At 38.6% G+C, this 21,038-nt stretch overlaps 1 long non-coding RNA gene and 1 pseudogene across 1 annotated transcript; one reads left to right on the forward strand and one right to left on the reverse strand.

Moving 5' to 3' along the window:
- The first annotated feature begins 4,921 nt into the window (after positions 1 to 4,921).
- On the forward strand, positions 4,922 to 6,096 carry LOC133707761 (DNA-directed RNA polymerases II, IV and V subunit 3-like; annotated as a pseudogene).
- Positions 6,097 to 18,962: 12,866 nt separating this feature from the next.
- Positions 18,963 to 19,472, reverse strand: LOC133709446 (uncharacterized). Its single transcript, XR_009846285.1, has 3 exons — positions 19,367 to 19,472; positions 19,154 to 19,249; positions 18,963 to 19,008 (listed from the first exon to the last, which is right to left on the reverse strand). It is a non-coding gene; the product is annotated as an uncharacterized LOC133709446 (long non-coding RNA).
- Positions 19,473 to 21,038: the final 1,566 nt, after the last annotated feature.

A 21,038-nucleotide genomic window follows, 5' to 3' on the forward strand; every position in this document is an offset into this window, starting at 1 on the left:
CCGTCCACAATTCAATAGTCTTTGGAACTGCCTTACTAGGAACTCTATTCAGTAAGTATACAGCGGTTCTTAAAGCATTGTGGATGCTTACAGCGGTTCAACATTACCTATATCATTGTGGATGCTTTAAGAACCGCTGTATACTTACTGAATAGAGTTCCTAGTAAGGCAGTTCCAAAGACTCCTTTTGAACTGTGGACGGGAAGGAAACCTAGTTTAAGGCACCTACATGTTTGGGATGCCCTGCAGAGGTTAAGCTCTATAATCCACAAGAAAAGAAATTAGACCTTTAAAACAAAAAGTGGTTACTTCATTGGTTACCCAGAAAAGTCTAAAGGATATAGGTTTTATTGTCCTGACCATAGTACAAGAATTGTTGAAGCCGGAAATGCTAGATTCATTGAAAATGGTGAAATTAGTGGGAGTGAAAAGAGAGAAGTGATTATTCAAGAAGTTAGGATGCAGTTTTCTGCACCTATATCTTCTCAAAGAAGTGTTGTTCCTCTAGTTGTTGTACAACCTAACGACAATGAACAACAACTGAATAATCAAGAAATGAATGACCAAACCCCACATAATGAAATCATTGACAATGAACTTGTAGCACAAGAACCACAAGAAATAGGAGTAAGACGGTCTCAAAGAAATAGAAGACCTGCTATTTTGAATGATTATGTGGTATACTTGCAAGAATCTGAATTTGACATTGGGTCAAGTAAGGATCCGGTTTCTTATTCACAAGCCATTCAGTGTGAGAATTCTGAGAAATGGATTGATGCTATGAATGATGAACTGAAATCAATGGACCAAAACAAAGTTTGGGAACTCGTTGAGTTGCCTGAAGGATGTAAAAGAGTTGGGTGTAAATGGGTTTTCAAAACCAAACGCGACTCTAATGGCAACATAGAACGATATAAAGCCAGGCTTGTAGCTAAAGGTTTCACTCAGAAAGAAGGCATTGATTACAAAGAAACCTTCTCTCCTGTTTCTAAGAAGGACTCTCTCAGAATTATTATGGCACTTGTAGCTCATTTTGATTTAGAGTTACATCAAATGGATGTGAAAACGGCTTTTCTAAATGGGAACTTAGAGGAGGAAGTCTTTATGAATCAACCTGAAGGCTTCTCATCAGAAGGAAAGGAACACATGGTCTGTAAATTAAAGAAATCGATATATGGACTTAAACAAGCTTCGCGACAATGGTACCTCAAGTTTAATGATACTATTGTCTCCTTCGGTTTTAAGGAAAACATTGTTGATCGATGTATATACCTGAAGGTCAGTGGGAGTAAGTTTATATTTCTGATTTTATATGTTGATGATATTTTGCTTGCTAGTAGTGATCTTGGTTTGTTACATGAAACCAAGAATTTTCTCTCTAAGAAATTTGAAATGAAAGATATGGGTGAGGCATCCTACGTGATTGGAATTGAAATATTTCGAGATAGATCACGTGGACTATTGGGGTTGTCTCAGAAAGCATATATTGAGAGAGTTCTAGAGAGATTTGGAATGGAAAAATGTTCACCAAGCATTGCTCCAATTCAGAAAGGGGACAAGTTTAGCCTTAAGCAATGCCCACAAAATGAATTGGAGCGGAAGGGCATGGAAAGAATTCCTTATGCATCCGCTGTAGGAAGTTTGGTTTATGCACAAAATTGTACAAGACCAAACATCAGTTTTGCGGTTGGAATGTTAGGAAGATACCAAAGCAATCCAGGAATGGATCATTGGAAAGCTACAAAGAAGGTGATGAGGTATCTACAAGGAACAAAGGAGTATATGCTCACATATAGGAGATCTGATAACCTTGAGGTAGTTGGTTATTCAGACTCTGATCTTGGTGGTTGTCTTGATACTGGAAAATCAACTTCTGGTTACTTGTTCCTACTAGCTGGAGGGGCAGTTTCATGGAGAAGTGCAAAGCAAACTTGTATCACTACATCTACCATGCAAGCTGAGTTTGTGGCAGTCTTTGAGGCCACTACTCATGCATTGTGGTTGTGGAATTTTATCTCAGGGCTTAGTGTTGTCGACAGTATTGCTAGGCCGCTGAGAATTCATTGTGACAACACCGCAGCTGTTTTCTTCTCCAAAAATGATAGGTATTCTCAAGGTGCTAAACGAATTAATCTAGAATACCTTGCCATGAAGGAGGATGTTCAGAAACAAAGAGTGTCTATTGTTAACATAGGAACAAAACTCATGATTGCAGACCCACTTACAAAAGGGTTAGGACCAAAGGCATTCATTGATCATGCTGAAAGAATGGGTCTTTGTCATAACCCATGACTGTTTCAAAATTTTGGTCTGTAGAATAATTGTTCTATTTTGCTACACTCTGAGCTCAATAATGAATATGTTTCTGATAAATAATTTTCCTGTTTTCCATTAAATGTACATGGATGAGTTAGGATGAATGACAACAGGAACGTCTCTATATGTTAGAGACATAATGGTTGGACCATTAAGAGACCTCTGACTTGTTGGTTACTTTACTAATGATATGGTACATGGAAGGGATTATTTCAATTTGATATATGACCGCCATGACTTACTTTAGTAGGGTGCTTGCAATGGTGTGTATGATGATCATATGAAAATAAGGATTCAAACAATTATATTGCGCACCTAATGTTCGTCTATTATTAACCCTCCAATTTTCTATCATATGATCCAAGTGGGAGAATGTAAGAATTAAAAGATTATTTTGGTATTCCTAATTAATAGTGGAATAGCCATTAACTTGTTAGGTATTCCTAATAGTGGTTTAACCATTAATTTGGTGGATTAGCCATTAATGTGTTGGCCTCCAACACTACTCACACTAACAATTAATTATGGATCACATGAAGTAATTGGGGCTTATGTGTTTTCCATATATGCTTATGTGTTTTCCATATATGATTTAATAGACTAATTGTTGAATCCTAATTGGTCAATTCTATTTCCATGATGGATGGAAATAACTTAAGTTATTAATAGAAATTGGTCCTCTCTCACCCTATAAATACCAAGTGCACAATTCCATCAATGTGTGCATATAGAAGTACTAAAACACGTATGAAAGCTTAAGGTGCAAGGGCTAAGAGAGAAACCATTTCTTTTGGATTGACGATCTCGCCAAGTTCCTACATATTGGTATACTACATATTGCTCTAATGGAACAAGGTATGTAGTTTATGTTTCCGCCTTACGGTTAATGTTGTGAGATCATGTAAGTTCTAGATCTTGGCTTTATGTATTCAATATCTTACAGCTAAATCATTTACCTCCACAGAAGAATTACTTTTTGGATCCAAATCTTTCTCAATTTCTCTAATTTCAGCGTCATCAACATTTGTCAGGTGTTGTAAGAAACCAACATATAACTGAATGTAGCAGCGACGAAGCTGGCAAAGAAGCCGAATGTGGTCCCAAGAGAACCGGTAACTGATTCAGGAAACAGGCATGAAGTTAGAATTAGCTTTCAGAAACATGCCCCCCAAAAGTTCATTATAGATTCGCCCATTCTTCTAAAAATTATATACTCTCAACTCAAGTATAATATTTCTAGTTTATAATTGACAGAAATATGGATGCATAAATTCTTTATCAAGTATACAGTAACCCTTTCCAGAAAAAAATAATAATAATACTGAGTAACATATATAGTACCACATTTTCTTCTGCTTAAGTCCTGCTTGAGCAGCATAATGCCACCACAAATATGGAGCCCCTGAGACTGGCAGCGCTGGTCTTAGATGGGAAAATTCAACATATCTCTTGCATCTTTTTTTTTGAAGGAAGGAAAATTTATTGAATTAGCGATTGAAATCGCTCATGAGGGCATCCCAATAGGGAGCATACAAAGGCCAGAAATTGCTTAACCCCAGAGCTAAGGTAGGACAAACCAGAAAGTGTACTACACCAACCAATTGTCCTTGTACAATAAAACAATGCTCTAAAACTTTCCTAGAAAACCTAGCATAAACTGAAGGTAAATCTCCAGTCTCCTCAAGATAATTACCAACAACGAAACTATTGTCACGACCTTGAGATTTGTAGATCCAACCATCAGAATCCGCAATCTGGGCATGTAAAGGATCGGCAGACCAATCAATACTAGACTCATCCCAACATAACACTACAACAAAAACCGCATTAGACAACACACTTCAGACAACTGCATAATTTTTAACTGTCGTCTGATACTTTGGGACGACAGCAAAAATTATTATGTCGTCTGAATTTTCGAATCAGACAACAGTTGTTACATTGCTGTTGTACAATTATAAATCAGACAATGATTGTTTTTCTGATGTTGTCTGAATCAATCAATTCAGACAACAGTTATATTATTTATGTTGTTCAAGGTTGATTAACACAATAGTTGAGAAAATATGTTGTCTGATTGTTTTTAATCACACAATAGTTATTACTTCTCTATTGTGCAACTATTATTCAAACAATGGTGGCATTTTGATGTTGTCTGAGTAATTTAATTCAGACAACAGTTTTTCTATGTCTGTTGTGTGATTATTATTCAGATAATGTTAATATTTGATGTTGTTTGACTGTATCTTCAGACAATAGTTTTTTTGTGTCTGTTGTGTGATTATTATTCATATAATGTTAGCATTTGATGTTGTCTAACTATATATTCAGACTATAGTTTTTCTATATCTGTTGTGCAACTCCCCTTCAGACCATGACTTTGTGTGTTTTTGTTGTCTAAGTTGCTGCTGCCCTAATTGAATTCCCACACTTAGCCAAAATTCAATTTTCGACTCCCTCCATTTCGATGAATTGCACGGCGTCGTTTTAACACATATACGCGAAATGCAAGATACCCAAACGCCAAAGCCCTCTTTCTTTATTTCAACCTTTTCATCAAAAGCCCTCTCTCACAGTCACAGAGTCTCAGAGTGAGAGAGAGAAGATGGAGGGGAAATCGTACCAGAGGTTCCCTCGGGTGAAAATCCGTGAAATCAGGCACGATTACCTCTAAGTTCAAGCTCTGCGACACCGACGGGAGCATGGCCAACGGGAGCATGGCCCGACCGTCTCCATCGACCTCGTCAAGATCGAAATCAACTCCTCCGTCCTCAAAGACGAGTTCGTCGCCTACCGCCTCGGCCTCATCCCCTTAACCAGTGATCGCGCCATGAGCATGGGCTTCTCACGTGACTGCGACGCCTGCGATGATGACGGCCAGTGCAAGTACTGCTCCGTCGAGTTTCACCTCCGCGCTCGCTGCCACTCTGACCAAACCCTAGATGTCACCAACAAGGAACTCCTCAGCTCCGACCACACCGTCGTCCCGTCAATTTCTCAACGCCTCCGGTTACGAAGCTTCCGAACAAAGGTATCCCCTCTCTCTCTTTCTCTAAGCTCAAATTTTTAGGGTTTCCTTTGTTTGGGTTTAAATTTGCTTCCATTTACTTTGATTTCAGTTGCATGTGTAAACTTTTGTATTGAATTTTGAGTCCATGTGATTAATGTATGTTGAAATTGGGACTTTTGTGTGTCGTAGAGGGATTATCATATTGAAGTTGGAAAGGGGGCAAGAGCTGAGGCTAAGGGCTATTACTAGAAAAGGGATTGCCAAAGAATTGAGAACCAAGAATTCTACACTCCAAATTAAAAATGGCCTGTTCAGTTTATGATGAACCAAGAATTCTACACTTCCGATTTGTTTTAACAACATGGCATTTTACAGTTGATTATGCTCATTGCAGGTGTAATGAACATGACTATGTATAGTTTGATAATTGAGAGGCTTAGACCCCTTGTGGGTTTGAAAGGCTGGGATTTTTGTGTTCTCTGTAAGTTGAGTGAAGACCAAAGATTAGTGGGAACTGTATAATTAACTTTTACTACAATTATTAATCTCTCCATCTTCTCTTTCTGTGACATTTTAGATGGTTGGTTTTAGATTCATTGATGGATTGGTTGCTGTTGTTATGGGATTGATGAGGACACCCATAATGGTGGACAAGAACTTCTGTTTCCAGTTTATCAAGTCTTTCAGTGCAGGGATGCAATGCAGCTCTCAAGAACTAATTCTTTTGATATCCTTGGTCATCTTCCTTCCTCAATGCCCTTAGACTCTGGGTACATATTTAATGCAGCACTATATCCATTCACTTTTGTTTTTCCTCATTCCATCATTTTATGATTGGCATACATGCATTAAGAATTAACAGAATTAAGTAGTGGTTTAATCTCATTAACCAAGATTGCTCGTGATTACAAAATTAGGATTTATGCAAAAACATTAATGTCAAACTAGTCCTGTTGGTTGAACTGTTCCTCTAGTAACAGAGATTCAAGTGCTATGCTAGCTGGTGAGTATATCATTTTCTCATTAACCTCAAATCTATTTAGGTTCATTAATATAGCTATAGTAGTGTTTAATATCATTAAGTTTCCTACTTATACAATGCAGGAAAGAGATGGGACCTGAGTTTTGGTTCCAACTGCAGGAGGGTTTATGATTGAGCTGTTTGTCTCCAAAGATGTATGATATTCTTCTTCTTCACTTATAAGCCTTCCCTAGTTTCTTATGTGTCAGAATGATATGAGACAAAATGTGATAAAATTATATGTACTAATTATCAAATTCACACCTTGTATGTATTTATGTAACTATTTTCTTTCCAGGTCTCCGAGGACCAGCATGTCATTGATTTCATCACAGCACAATGCAACATTTAGTGCGAGCAAGACACCCTGATCAGTGCAAGCAACACATGTAGTACAAACACCCCTGTACTTTCCCCATCAATGGCATCATTGGATTCTCATGATGCGAATTTTCCATACGATATCACAGTAGGTCGAATCCGCCTATGCTCTTCTGAGTCCTCTTTTCCATTGAACTTCCTGCAACATGTCAGTAGTTACAACTCTGAGAATAGAATGAAGAATAGTACTGGTGCATGTCCCTAAATGTACTCTTTTTCCGAATTTACCAATGAAATTATAACATTTAGTCTCACATAAAAACATTAGTCATGATCTTTTGTATGGTTATTCTTGTTGGAGTCTTGTTTTGTACATCTGCACATTTAATATAAGATGATCTAATTAGGAGTGCTCTGAAACTTGGATTGCATGATGGATCTGCCCTACATCAGTAATTCAGCTATATGCTTATCAAATGAGTCTAAATCTCATAAGTTGGTTCAACCATTTCATTTTTATTCATATGAATTTTGTTAAGTTATCTTGTTAGAATGTTTTTGCTGTGTCATGAAGACTTTCATTTTCATGTGAATACCATATTGAATGTTCATTTTGTGTTGCAGGTAATCTAGTGAGCCTCTTGGCAAGGGTACAAAGATATGGAAGTCTCAAATTTGAGGATCATTCACAGTGACCAGGGACTCCAGTGAGCCTCTTGGCAGGGGTACAAAAAACTGTCTTCACCTGACCTCAAGGAGACTAGCTCAAGTACTTTCAAGAGCGCAGGCTCAAGCATCAAGAAGCACTTTGAGTTGATCAGCTACTCAACTTCCAGCATTTTGTTATGGTTTATTGTTTTCTTCGGTGCTATTGCATCGCCCTATGTACTCTTTAGTTTTATTTAATAAAGATTGTTGTTATTTCATTTAAATCATAAGAGTCACTTTCAGACCACTCTCAACTAAATAAAAACAATTGTCCAAGAGAGTTAACCACAACTAAAATGATAGCAAAAACTGTTGTTGGAGCCATCTTAGCACAACAAGACTACATCAAAAACCATTGTCCAATAAAAACTCAAACAACAGTTATTTAGAGAAACTTATAGTACCATTGTCCAATAAAAACTCAAACAACAGTTATTTAGATAAACCTATAGTACCGAAAGTGGACAACCAACGTCATTTTAAGTAGCCTGTTGTGTAGTTTGAATCCAGTCAACAGAAAAAACTAGTCTTTTGATGTCGAAGCTTCATAGAGACAACAGTAAGCATATATGTGGCTGTTGTTCTTTCTGGTATTCAGACAACAGTTACGTAAGCAACTGCTCTTGTGTCAAATTTACTCAGACGACAGTTTCCTGCTGTTGTCTGATAATTCGATCAGACGTCACAGGCTTTAACAACAGCAGCGAGCCTCATCAGACGATAGTCCAAAACTGTCGTCTGATGCCATTATTGGCGTAGTGTAAAGAACACTGCTCGCCAAGGCACTCAATTGTGGTACTCACAATGTAATTATACTGAGACTTCTTGTAGAATTTAGGAATGAACAGTCTACCTGCGAGTAATAACAGCACACCCAAAGGAATGAAAATGGCACAGTTCAGCAAAAGACCCAGTACAAGGTCCCCTGGGTCCCAAATCCACACCCATGGATAGAGCTGGCCTAACAAATCGGTGAGATGGGCCTGAAGATAGTCCGAAAGCCAGGTAGCCCAGAAAGATCTAGACACCCATCGCGGCAGCCTCCCGCACGGCGCTGTCTTCGATCTTCCCGACCGCCAACTCAGAGATCCACCACCTCCCTGAAACACCTTCGCCAGCCCCAGCGGTAGGAGACTAACGCCGCCCATCCCCATAGCTGTGAGCAATGCCAGCAGTCCCGAAACTGAGGCCAAGGTCCACCCGATCCAGAACAAACTCACCAGAAAACGAGGACGCCGCCGGAGACGCCCACGCTTAGGCCGTGGCCAGAAGTCGCCCAGCCCAATCATCATCTTCAACCACTGCAGCAGAAAATCCCCGCATCGGAGACCATATTGATTAAGGCTTGAAAATGGCTTGAAACCTGTAGGCGGGATAGCGGCCTCCGCCGTGGCCGGCCACTGGAGCGACCTCTGGTGGGAAGGTGCTGGGGAATCCCATTGGTGACGCCTGGTGCCGGCGGCGCTGAGAAGTCGAGAGTGTTTGCTCTCGCTAGGGTTTTGCATTTTATTGGCTCAGTCTTTCTTGAATTTTATGGTTCAGTAACATATCTCTTGCATCTTGAAACAACTTCCAATAGTTTTATCCAATCACAATATTGAGCCTAACAAAACCAAGTGTCAATTGTAGCACTAGACTGTTTTCTTATATACTAATAAGGGAAGCAATAAATAGAAATAAAATCAAAACTAAAGATACATAATGGAAGAAATATTACACCTCTGTCATTGTCATTGTCAGGAAACGTCACTTAGGGCAAGGGAAGCGTTCTCAAATGGAACCTCTGGATCATTTCTTTCTTGGTTTCCTACACGGTGATACTTTAAAACTCCATTTATAGGTGAGACCAAATACTCGCGATTCATAGCCCACTTGCACACCATTGCATGGTCATCCACAGGTTCACGTATTCCATCTTCAAAAATCTAGTAACGTATTGATGCAATGAAATCAGTAGAGGATTCAGGAAATACAGTATTTGCGATATTGCATGGGCTAGACAACACCAAAAGTTAATGCATGAAATAGAAAGAGTACACTGGCTAGTACTATTAGAGCATTCAAACAAACCTTGACCCATTCCTTTGGAGTAAGATCCTCCCATCCCTTATCTATCTTCCACAGTACACTATCAGAATCATGATACATAGCAAGTCTCTCTAGTTGCAACGACTGAAACGAAAAAATTTAGCCAAAGTAATATTGAGTCTAACATACACATGTATAAGCCTAAAATAAACGGGTACAACAACTACAAAACAAGATCATTCAAGGACAATTATCAGATCTTAAACAAAAGAGAAGAGTTTTTCCATGTTCTCTGCTAAATAACTTCTCTTAGAAATTTGACCCCACATACCAATGTCAAAGCTTCTAAAGGAATGGCTGAATAACATACAATGCATGTATCTTGGCAAAACAGCCCACCTTCAGTTTTAGTTGACTCTTTAAACCATACATTAAGTAGGTAATATACAAACATCTGTCTCCTCCATTAAATATCATGACACCGTAGTACAAGGTACCTTAACCTTCCAAATGTTCTAGGAAACTTTATGCTTTACTTCGAGGTGCATTTTCCATCATTTCTTTTTTAAGAAACAGATTTTATTAAAAAGAAAAAAGAAAAATGGAATACTAGCATCAATTTGCACACAAGTGTCGAATCAAAGGTAAGTAATTCTCTCTTTTAGATTCTTTATGAAGGAAACAAGAAATCTGCATTAAAAAAGTACAAGCGTAGAAACAGAAGGTTGATCAGTAGTCAACAAAAGAAACAACCCTCAACCCGCACAAACAAGACAGCGGAACTTACAGAGAGGAAAAAACACAAATGTTTGGACCCAAAATGAACATTTTGGCCTGACAAGGCACGTCTTGGAGAAATTGAGCCAATATCAGTGGCTCAAGCTATATATTGTCGACAAGCTCGAAATATATATTTAGAGGCTAAATAAAGCCTACTATGGAAGTATGAAAAGTCAACTTTAGCATATTTTCCTACTTCGGCTAGGAAAAACCGAGCTAGACAAGGAAGGAGGGGTGGCAGACGACCCAAATGAAATCGAAATGTGCTGAAACTTTTCAGATCCATTCTAGACAGCCCAAGGATCATTTCTTATGAAGAGTGCCAGAGCTTTTTTTGAGTGGAAGGCCTTCAAACAATCAGCCCAATTTTCTACAGAAGCAAAACTGGAAAACTGGACCTGTAAGAGGTCCAACAGCATTTTCGGCCAAACCACATGGAATAAAAATCTGAAAATTTGTCAGGATGATCTACACTCATAGTGGAACATTTCATATCAAGAAGTCGAAGGCATATAATGAAGTCTTGTTGGAGAAATAATTGAAGGAATAAAGGGGCAGAAACTGACCTAAAACCAGCTCAATATTCACATGTTCATGTTTCCTACCCACATGAAGAAAGCTAGATGCTTTTCTCTTTTTCCTTGGATATATTTTTCTTCTACAATCTCTTTAATAGATCATCACCACTTCCATCTTGCTGCACCTTCATGCTTTGCTTTCATTTCATCTTTTCTCTATCTTTTCCATATTTTACAAGTGAACTTAGATCTACTTTCATTATTTTTCTTCCACTCATCATTTCACTCTTCTTTTTCTTCCCTATATAAACACCTTCTCCTCTCATTCTAAGACACCCATTCACATACAACAACAACATCTCTAAGATGATCTAAGTTCTCTCTAGAGCAAACCTCTCTAAGAGCAACTCCTCTCCTTCTCTTTCTCTTACCGGTGATCACACTCCTAGTCCTAGTCTTCTCAGAAGCCGACTTTCAGTGCCACCAAACCCTCTGTCAACGTGCTTCGGTCCTAGTCTCCTCGGGAGCCGACGGTAGTGCCGCGACCACAACGGTTACAGAACCAGCCAAGCAAGGGTAACGCCCTAGCAACCCAGCCAAGCTAAAGTCACGCTTTAGCAAGTTCTCCTCACTTCCCAGTGGTTCTCGCTCTGCTCGATCTACAACATCGAGTATCGATTGTGATTTTCAAGAAGCTCAGCAAAAGTCCTCGCCACGAGGCACAAAGAATCCCGCGACGAGGTTGGTGCTCTCCTCGTCTACAATCGCTCAACAGAAGTCAGGTCAAGGGACACCCCCGACGACCGCACCCGAACGGTGCTGGCACGCCCGCGCAAGAAAAGAGACTGTTGACCAGCTGCAGCAAAATTGGAGCCAAACATTTTGGCACGCCCAGTGGGACAAGGTTAGAATTTTTTTTTTCTTGAAGCACATTCAACCACCGGGCTTCAAAACAAACATTTTGGCACGCCCAGTAGGACAAGGTTAGAATTTTTTTTCTTTTCTTGAAGACATTCAACCACCGGGCTTCAAAACAAACATTTTGGCACGCCCGGTGGGACTACACCAGAGTCTTTTTGTGTTCACCATCATTGGGATGCCAAAGGAAAATCTTTACCAAAAGAAATTCCTGAAGTCATGGCAACGATAGAAGGCTATGTGCCCATTCCCATTCCGGAGAATGCGAGCATAGAGGAGCGGCTTGCTATCTTTCAACAGAACACTACTTCGTATTATGCGAATTTGAAAAAGGTCCTGGCGGCGCAGCAGAAGAGGATGGATGAACTTTTCCAATCAGCCCAACAAGAGTCGCGGCAGACTTGGGAGCAGCTGGCCGACGTGACCCAACCAGCCCAAGAAAACCACCAGCAGTCGATGAATGTCGTTGCGACCCAGCACAAACAGACCTCATCGGAGTTCGCGACCTTGCGCAAAGAAGGTTCCAGCTTGGCTACTCAAGTCAGTTCGCATCAAGACAAATTGGAACATCAAGAAGCTGCTCGCGAAGAGGTCGTTTCTGAGACTAACTTGCCTATAGGTGGCAATCAACCTAAGGGTCTCACTGGTGAGTCACAGCCTTACACAGAGGTTGTGCATGGAAAAGGTCATCAACAAGATTGTTCTTCTGACAATACAATTGTCTCTGAACAAATATCTGATTTCTCCACTGATCAAGCCAAATACGTGGCTACTGATCAGATGCATGGGGGGCAAGATATGACCCATGATCATCCCTTTGATCAAGAGAAGTTGGCGACAGTTGGCGACAAAGCCGATCTTGGGACACCGTCATCTCCCAAATTACAATTGAAGATCATGCCTCGTCAACCAACAAAGATACTTGGGGGGCAAGATTACCCCTCTCTTGAGCCAAATTCCTCCAAATTCTTCAAGGAGAAGTATCTTTATTCTTTTCCTACAAGCTCTCACAGGAGAGATTTTTACCCTACAAATTTTGATACATCGGAGCTTGGAATGAAGCATAGATGGCCTCCCCCGTGGTCTTCTAGAGGTTAGCCAAACGTGTCGCTGCTAGCTCCTTGCTTTGTTGTTAATTTCCTGTCAATTTTTAGTTTTTTACCTTTATTTTCATAGTAAAAAAAAAAAAAAAAAAAAAGAAAAAAAAAAAAAGAAGCTGAATTTGGTAAGAGGTTGTGAATCATAACGGAATAGGTGAAGTCTCTTTTGTTAATATTGGCCTAAACTCCTTATTGGTGCCTAGTTCAGGTCCCTTAAGGTTAAGGGCGGCTTTTATTAACACTTGTTGAACTGTCTTCACACTTATGACATTTCTCATCTTAGTAAGTATAGCCTATGTGAAATGGTGTCTAGAAAGGGGACAACGTTCATGACAGGTTCTTGAATCCAGAAGTGCGTGCAAATGAGCCTAAACCACTATGTGGGAGTAGCTCATGCCAAAATGGATTCTGCCTCTCTTGTTCGCCCTCCCCCACCTGGCCATTTCAGTAAGGTTGCCCAAAGGATTTGAAAGAAAATTTGTGTCTAGGCGACTATACTTGGGCCGCATGTCTAAACCTTGATTCACATTGTCTTATTAAAAAAAAAAAAAATACAAAAATACAAAAAGAGTTTCAAATTTGTGCGTCGCGGAGAATGCAAAAAATTGTGTTCTTGCCTAATAGTGGCTGGAACTTGCTAATATACTTAAGAGGCCATTGGTATTGGTCTGGGCACATATACAAGAGGCATTTAATATGCCTAGTATGGTATTAGCAGTGGAGGAGGTCAAATCAATATTTTTGCCAATAATTGTGGCGAAAGCTGGGTTGCGAATTGTTGGCAGCGAAGTAGTTTTAATTACATGGCCTCGCAAAGGATGGTTCGCGAAGGAAGACTGGCGATTAATATATGTATGCTCACTATGTATAATTAAGAGGGAGAGAGGCCACTTGTTCAAGTAATTTTAGTCAAGCCAATACAAGTGGCTTTGGAGCAACGACATTATAAGAGCAGTGCTGATTCAAGACCTCTTCAGTCAAGACGAAGACCTTTGACTTCGAGGTCTGGGGGGCAATGTTTGGACCCAAAATGAACATTTTGGCCTGACAAGGCACGTCTTGGAGAAATTGAGCCAATATCAGTGGCTCAAGCTATATATTGTCGACAAGCTCGAAATATATATTTAGAGGCTAAATAAAGCCTACTATGGAAGTATGAAAAGTCAACTTTAGCATATTTTCCTACTTCGGCTAGGAAAAACCGAGCTAGACAAGGAAGGAGGGGTGGCAGACTAACCAAATGAAATCGAAATGTGCTGAAACTTTCCAGATCCATTTTAGACAGCCCAAGGATCATTTCTTATGAAGAGTGCCAGAGCTTTTTTTGAGTGGAAGGCCTTCAAACAATCAGCCCAATTTTCTACAAAAGCAAAACTGGAAAACTGGACCTGTAAGAGGTCCAACAGCATTTTCGGCCAAACCACATGGAATAAAAATCTGAAAATTTGTCAGGATGATCTACACTCATAGTGGAACATTTCATATCAAGAAGTCGAAGGCATATAATGAAGTCTTGTTGGAGAAATAATTGAAGGAATAAAGGGGCAGAAACTGACCTAAAACCAGCTCAATATTCACATGTTCATGTTTCCTACCCACATGAAGAAAGCTAGATGCTTTTCTCTTTTTCCTTGGATATATTTTTCTTCTACAATCTCTTTAATAGATCATCACCACTTCCATCTTGCTGCACCTTCATGCTTTGCTTTCATTTCATCTTTTCTCTATCTTTTCCATATTTTACAAGTGAACTTAGATCTACTTTCATTATTTTTCTTCCACTCATCATTTCACTCTTCTTTTTCTTCCCTATATAAACACCTTCTCCTCTCATTCTAAGACACCCATTCACATACAACAACAACATCTCTAAGATGATCTAAGTTCTCTCTAGAGCAAACCTCTCTAAGAGCAACTCCTCTCCTTCTCTTTCTCTTACCGGTGATCACACTCCTAGTCCTAGTCTTCTCAGAAGCCGACTTTCAGTGCCACCAAACCCTCTGTCAACGTGCTTCGGTCCTAGTCTCCTCGGGAGCCGACGGTAGTGCCGCGACCACAACGGTTACAGAACCAGCCAAGCAAGGGTAACGCCCTAGCAACCCAGCCAAGCTAAAGTCACGCTTTAGCAAGTTCTCCTCACTTCCCAGTGGTTCTCGCTCTGCTCGATCTACAACATCGAGTATCGATTGTGATTTTCAAGAAGCTCAGCAAAAGTCCTCGCCACGAGGCACAAAGAATCCCGCGATGAGGTTGGTGCTCTCCTCGTCTACAATCGCTCAACAGAAGTCAGGTCAAGGGACACCCCCGACGACCGCACCCGAACGGTGCTGGCACGCCCGCGCAAGAAAAGAGACTGTTGACCAGCTGCAGCAAAATTGGAGCCAAACAACAACCACAAAAATAAAAAGTAAAGACCAAAATAAATTAAAAAAAAAAAAACAGTAAACACACAAAGCCTACAATCAAGATAAATCAAGAGTTTCCAAGAAAAATCACTCGATACAGGACTACTCCCAATCAAAAAGTAAAGCATTGAAGGGAGTCTCTTGAATACTTTGAAAAAAGAAGCCCACTGCTGAGGGGCAACAAGGGTAGACAAGAAGAGCAGAAAAATAAAGCTAAAACTAGGATTGCAAAGAAAACAAGCAATCCAGAAAATTCTATGGCATTGTCAAACAACCAGAATCAGCAGATAAAAGTGACAAGGCTAACCTTTCGCAACTTATCAAGAGCACCACTGGTATCAAATGTTTCATTCCCTTCCTCATCCATCGTAACAGCAGCAAGTTTGGCTAAAGTGGCACCCGAACAAAAAGGATGTCCTGGCCACAAAAGGCAGAAGCAGACACAGGAAACTACAAATGAAATCAATTCATCTAGAGAAAAACAGTGGAAATAAACTTTTACAAAATTTCGGACTTCAAAAGTAGCTAAGGAAGCACACTTTACTAACCCGAGCGAATCCTCATATCTTATATGTACATTGCTAATTGATATCTTTAGATTCCCAATAATAGTAGCAATAAGGGAACCTAGCCATGAATTTCCATTAGATTGCTGCAAAAGATTCTTTTGTCAGCCAAACTGCTATATTTCCCCCGAACAGAAAGTAAAATGAAATGGCAATATCTTAAAATACATAAATAAAATAAAAAAATTATGGTGGCTATTCTACTTGCAATAAATATCAATAAGACAAGTAGTAAACTTACTACATAAAAGTAAGCCAGTGAATGAAAAAATAATGTGATGTGATATGATACAAGGAAAATGCCAAATGTATTAAATTTTACAACATGCAGTTCACATACTGGCACAGTAGCTCAGGTGGTATCTACATGTAGCATACTAACTCACCATTTGTGATATTTCTATACCAACAATTTCACAAAATATAGTTTTAAAATGACACAGTAGCTTATGCTATATCATGTCTATCGAATCACTCAACAACGCCAGGTTTTCTTTTTAAGAAGAAACATAAATTTTATTAGAAAAGAAGGATCATGGTACAATTGAGGACAAGAAGCTGCAATGTCCTCAACCCCACGTATTTGGCACAAGGAACCAGTGGATTCTCATATAAGTTGCTATGTGATTAGTAAAACTCTTTACCTCTATGATCTATCACATTAAAACAAAATACGAAAGGGATGGAGTAACCGCCCAGAAAACAAAACAAATACTATTAATAGCCTCACAAAACCTGGAACCATTCTCTTATGCACCATCCAAATACAATTATAACAAGATATCCAAATATGTTACATGTATAAGTATATATATCCTATGTATCACTCGACCTAACCACTTAAGTACTATTTTGGTTGAATGCTTATTTCTTACATGTAACCAGGAAAGAGGCTTACAGTAAAACCCTAATATGACCAGGAAGTGATCAATAACAAAGCAGGTAAGAAGGTAAAGAGCGCCAGATTTAGAATTTTCAAATATAGAACCACAAAGATGGTTTGTATGCATAAAAAATTTGACTAACAATAGATGCCAAAGAAAAATAGTACAAAAATTAAGAAGCATACACTTCCTACCTTTGACTTTGATATTGCTTCAAGAGTTGCATAGAATCGTGGGTCTCGAACAGTGATTCGATTGGTGATAAAGAAAGAGAATTCTTGGTTCAGTTCTCCACCTTAACGACAGAAAAAAGGATTGATCAAATTCTATTCAGGGGCGGATCTACTTAGAGGGCTGTATGGGCTCAAGCCTAGACGAAATTTTGGGCTAAAAACCCATAGGTATATATATATCAGCCCATTCCAGCCCAAAGAAAAAAAAAAAAAAATTATATTGTGAAGAGTTCAGTAACTCGTCGTGTGTTCCCAGTCGAACTGTCGAAGTACTCCGCTTTCCTGGCTTCCTTTGCTTCTGCTGCGAGCCGCACTCTAGGGACTGGGTACACCGTACACGGCGCCAACAGTCCAACACAGGTATGAAGCTCTATGCATCTATCGATCTCCGATTCTTCGGTTCTTCCTGCTCGGTTTTTCCGATCTGGGATTTCCGATCTGGGATTTAGCAGTTTTCTGGGAATCTGGTATAAGTTGAGGATTGGGGGAGAGAGAGAGAGAGAGAGAGAGAGAGAGAGAGAGAGTCAGAGAGAGAGGTCTGACTAGTGGTGGCGGATTCAGATTTCGCCCCATTTTCGACCATCGAATTTCAACTTCTGAATTCTGATCTTATGCTTCTAGTGCTTTGTAGACTGTTATTGCTGATTTGCTGAAGAACCGGTCTAAACATTCTGAAACAGAGCAGAGAAGGAGGAGCAACTGAGCAAGATTAATGAGAGGCTGAGAGGCAAGCTTAAGCTCAATTACTGATGTTATTATGTTAATCATGTTATATATATATATATATATATATATATATATATATATTTTCAGTTCTGATTTGTATTTGATTTTGTATTTAGAAATTAGAATATGTGTCGGGTTTAATATCCAAGATTGTATATGTGAAGGGTTTATGACTATGAGTAGTCACTGTCATATGAGTGTTATTTTAGTTTTTTTAATAAATGACACCTTGCAAACATTTTCACAGTGTTAGTGTGTTACTTGAATTGTTGGAGTTTTGGTACTCAAATTAGATGTTGTTTTACTGGTATGAACCTTATTACTGCATATGTTGTGATTAGTTTTTATTTAAAGATATGCATTTTGTGTAATTGTGTTGCAGACTTGCAGATTGGAGAATTTTTATTTGAGACTTTTGGTGATAGTGTCTGGATTTATGCATAATACCGAAATTTGAAAAAAAAAAAAATTTGTGCCCTTATAATTAGCCTAGATAAGAATTTTGTCCTGGATCCGCCACTGATTCTATTGAGTCTGACTCATAGTGATCATTTATCAAAGAATGACTCTGGTTATTGCCGACCCTGCTTCCTGCACGCAATGTATGAAAGGAACTCTGAATTTTAGTTCTCCATAGGCAATGAAAGTTCAATAGAAATTAATATTTGAAAAGCACCTATGAGTAGCTTTAACTATAAAGCTCCACCTAAGAAACAGACAAGATGCAATCTTATTGTATTCCCTGGTTTTAATGGTTTGTAGGGTAAACCAAGGCCAGAGTTTGAATACTATTTATTGAAACAGGGTTGATGCGCCTGAAAGAGGGTGTTAGCTTGATATCGTCTGTTTGCTCGTGCCCTAACAGCTTAAGCCTTTATAGTACATTCACAGTCTAACAAAAGCTAGGACTGCACACCTCAAAAGATAACTACCTTTTGTTATTTCTCGACTAACCCAGAACCCTCCATCAAAGATAACACTTCCGCGGACAAGCACAAGTTAAAACCATCCCAAACACACCCAGTAACTAAACCTCTTTATTTCTTTGTGAAAGGGCAATGCAAACAAAAGGGGATCTGCCTTCTACTTCCAGTTTAAGACCCCTTGACGTATCTCAGTTCTTAATCATTCATGTTATGACAAATGTAGGCCCATCAGTCACATCTGTTTAATAGAAACCTTTTTACTCCATCGCATGTCTCAATGAAATTTAATAGGGAGAGGGAAGGGCATGACGAGAAATAATGTCAAGTTAACCTATGTTACATATCATCATGAATTTTTTATCAATCATGTCAAGGAAGTCTTAGTATGAAATTAAGTGCAATTAAACAATAGATAAAGTAGCAGATCGTACATTTAGCAGATAACTGTAACCCTCTCAAGTTCAAATACCTAGAAGGGACAAAGGTGTGAATGTAAACTTCACCTCAATCTCTTGAAGTTCAGCTTCAAATAGTTTGTCTCTGTCCTCCTACAAGAAAAAATTAATAACAGTAATTAATGCATGTGATATTAATGGTGATGATAATTGTAAAACAGTACAGTCTCAGGACATAAGAAAATAGATATAAAATACAGAAACACAAGTTCTTCACGTGAGAGAGAAAGCATCCTACCTTGAGAGTCCTGTCATCAGTAACAGGATGGGCAAGGATGAATACACGGTCAATGAGAACAATCACAGGTTCTTTGCCCAAACTTTTCCATGGAACCTATAATTTATAAGAGGAAAGAAAAATAAGACCATTGAAAAAAATATGATTAATGTAGGATCAACAGGAATTGGTTACCAAAACCAATCAGTGAGCAATAGAGAAGAAATCAGCGACCTTTAATGTAATGGTACCGATAAAACCAGCTTTTACAGTGACTGGAAGTTTTAGTAAATTTAGGGCCTCTGCCTTTAATTTCAAATCTTTGAGAACAACATCACCTGTTAATGTAAGAAATAATATCATGAATATATGTTCATATGGAAAAGATCAACATATTACTTAAATAAAGGGCAATATCAGTGAACTAATCTAAATCATCGTATGTTCGTATATATTCCATATATGGAAAGTAGAGTGCTTACGAGTTCCACAAGCATTTTGTAGCATTTAATAAAGTTAAAGAATTTGGTGGGGATGATGAAAACACATGGTATAACTGCAAAGTCATGATACAGACCTTATTGCCAAACACTTATTCTTAAAGCTTCGACAGAGAGTCCTTCGACATATTCCCCCAAATATCTTCTAAGCAAATGCAGGACCTGCCAAAAAGCATAAGAAACCATTTTTGTTTAGGTATAATAGATATGTGTTAATTAGTGTTTAAACATTTATCTCTTTTGATGGTGAACATATATTTTTTTTTTTTTGCATTTATATAGAAAATCTATGAGCATGGACAAGCAATCCATCTAAATTATTAAAAAAAAAAAAATTTGAAAAGAAGTAATAAAAAATAAAATAAAACTTGCAAAAATCAAATGAAATTCAACTCCTCTTGATCAATATATATAAAACAAAAAGAAATATCTCAAAAATCCTCAAATAAAAAATCTATAAAGAAGCTAAAAAGATCTAATTTTGTCTCATATAAAGGCCATTTCATCCACTTATCCGAACATATATTATATATTCCAACTAAACAATACACCATGAAATCAACTTCACACAACGCCAAAGGGTGATTGCCATTTATTGGCCCCAAATAAGATTGCCAATGACACTATCGTTTCTAGTTCCAAGGAAGTGGACAAATTTGGTAATGTTGTCAAAATTATAAAATGCATATAGCCTGGAATTTTTTTTTTTTTTTTTTTTTCCAAAAGTAACAGCTTTTCATTAACGAAACAAAAGGCATAATACAAAGGAGCGGACAAGAAGTCCACAGAAGACGGCTAGAGCATTAGAAGAGACAGCACAACTGACTTTAGAACAGCAAAGACGAAGAGACCTAAACCCCAACAGCTTGCTAATTTAGAATAATAGTGCATAATCTTTAAATTCCCTAGATATAGAGGCCTATAAAGATGCCCAAAACTTCACTCTCTCCCAAAGATCTTCACCATAAGCTTTGAAAATCCTTTTATTTCTTTCCATTCAAACTACAGCTAACACCCAGGATTTTGGCCTTTTTCCCCACTGCCAAAAGCATAAGGCTTTTCACTTAACAAATAAACCTCCCCAAAGAACTTGTCCAATACACTGTTTTGAATATCAAAATAGACTGTTTTGGTGAGAATCAGTGTTTCGGAGATAAATAGTATTTTCTTCTAGAGGTGCGGAGCGCAAGATAATTGAGCGACGCTCAAAAGAGACCTCTTGTCTTTGTTGTTTATGGACCTCTTGTCATCTGTTCTGATAATCTCTTTTGTTGAGCAACGGTCCTTTCTTCTCAATTATTAAATGAGCAAAACTGTATGCAAAACCCAAAGTCAACCGAGCTCTCACAAAAACCTACTCGACACATCATAAATCATAAATATAAACCAAGGAGTAACTCACCCAT

The sequence above is a fragment of the Rosa rugosa genome, chromosome 5, assembly GCF_958449725.1.
Source record: "Rosa rugosa chromosome 5, drRosRugo1.1, whole genome shotgun sequence".
In the NCBI taxonomy this organism is placed as follows: domain Eukaryota; kingdom Viridiplantae; phylum Streptophyta; class Magnoliopsida; order Rosales; family Rosaceae; genus Rosa; species Rosa rugosa.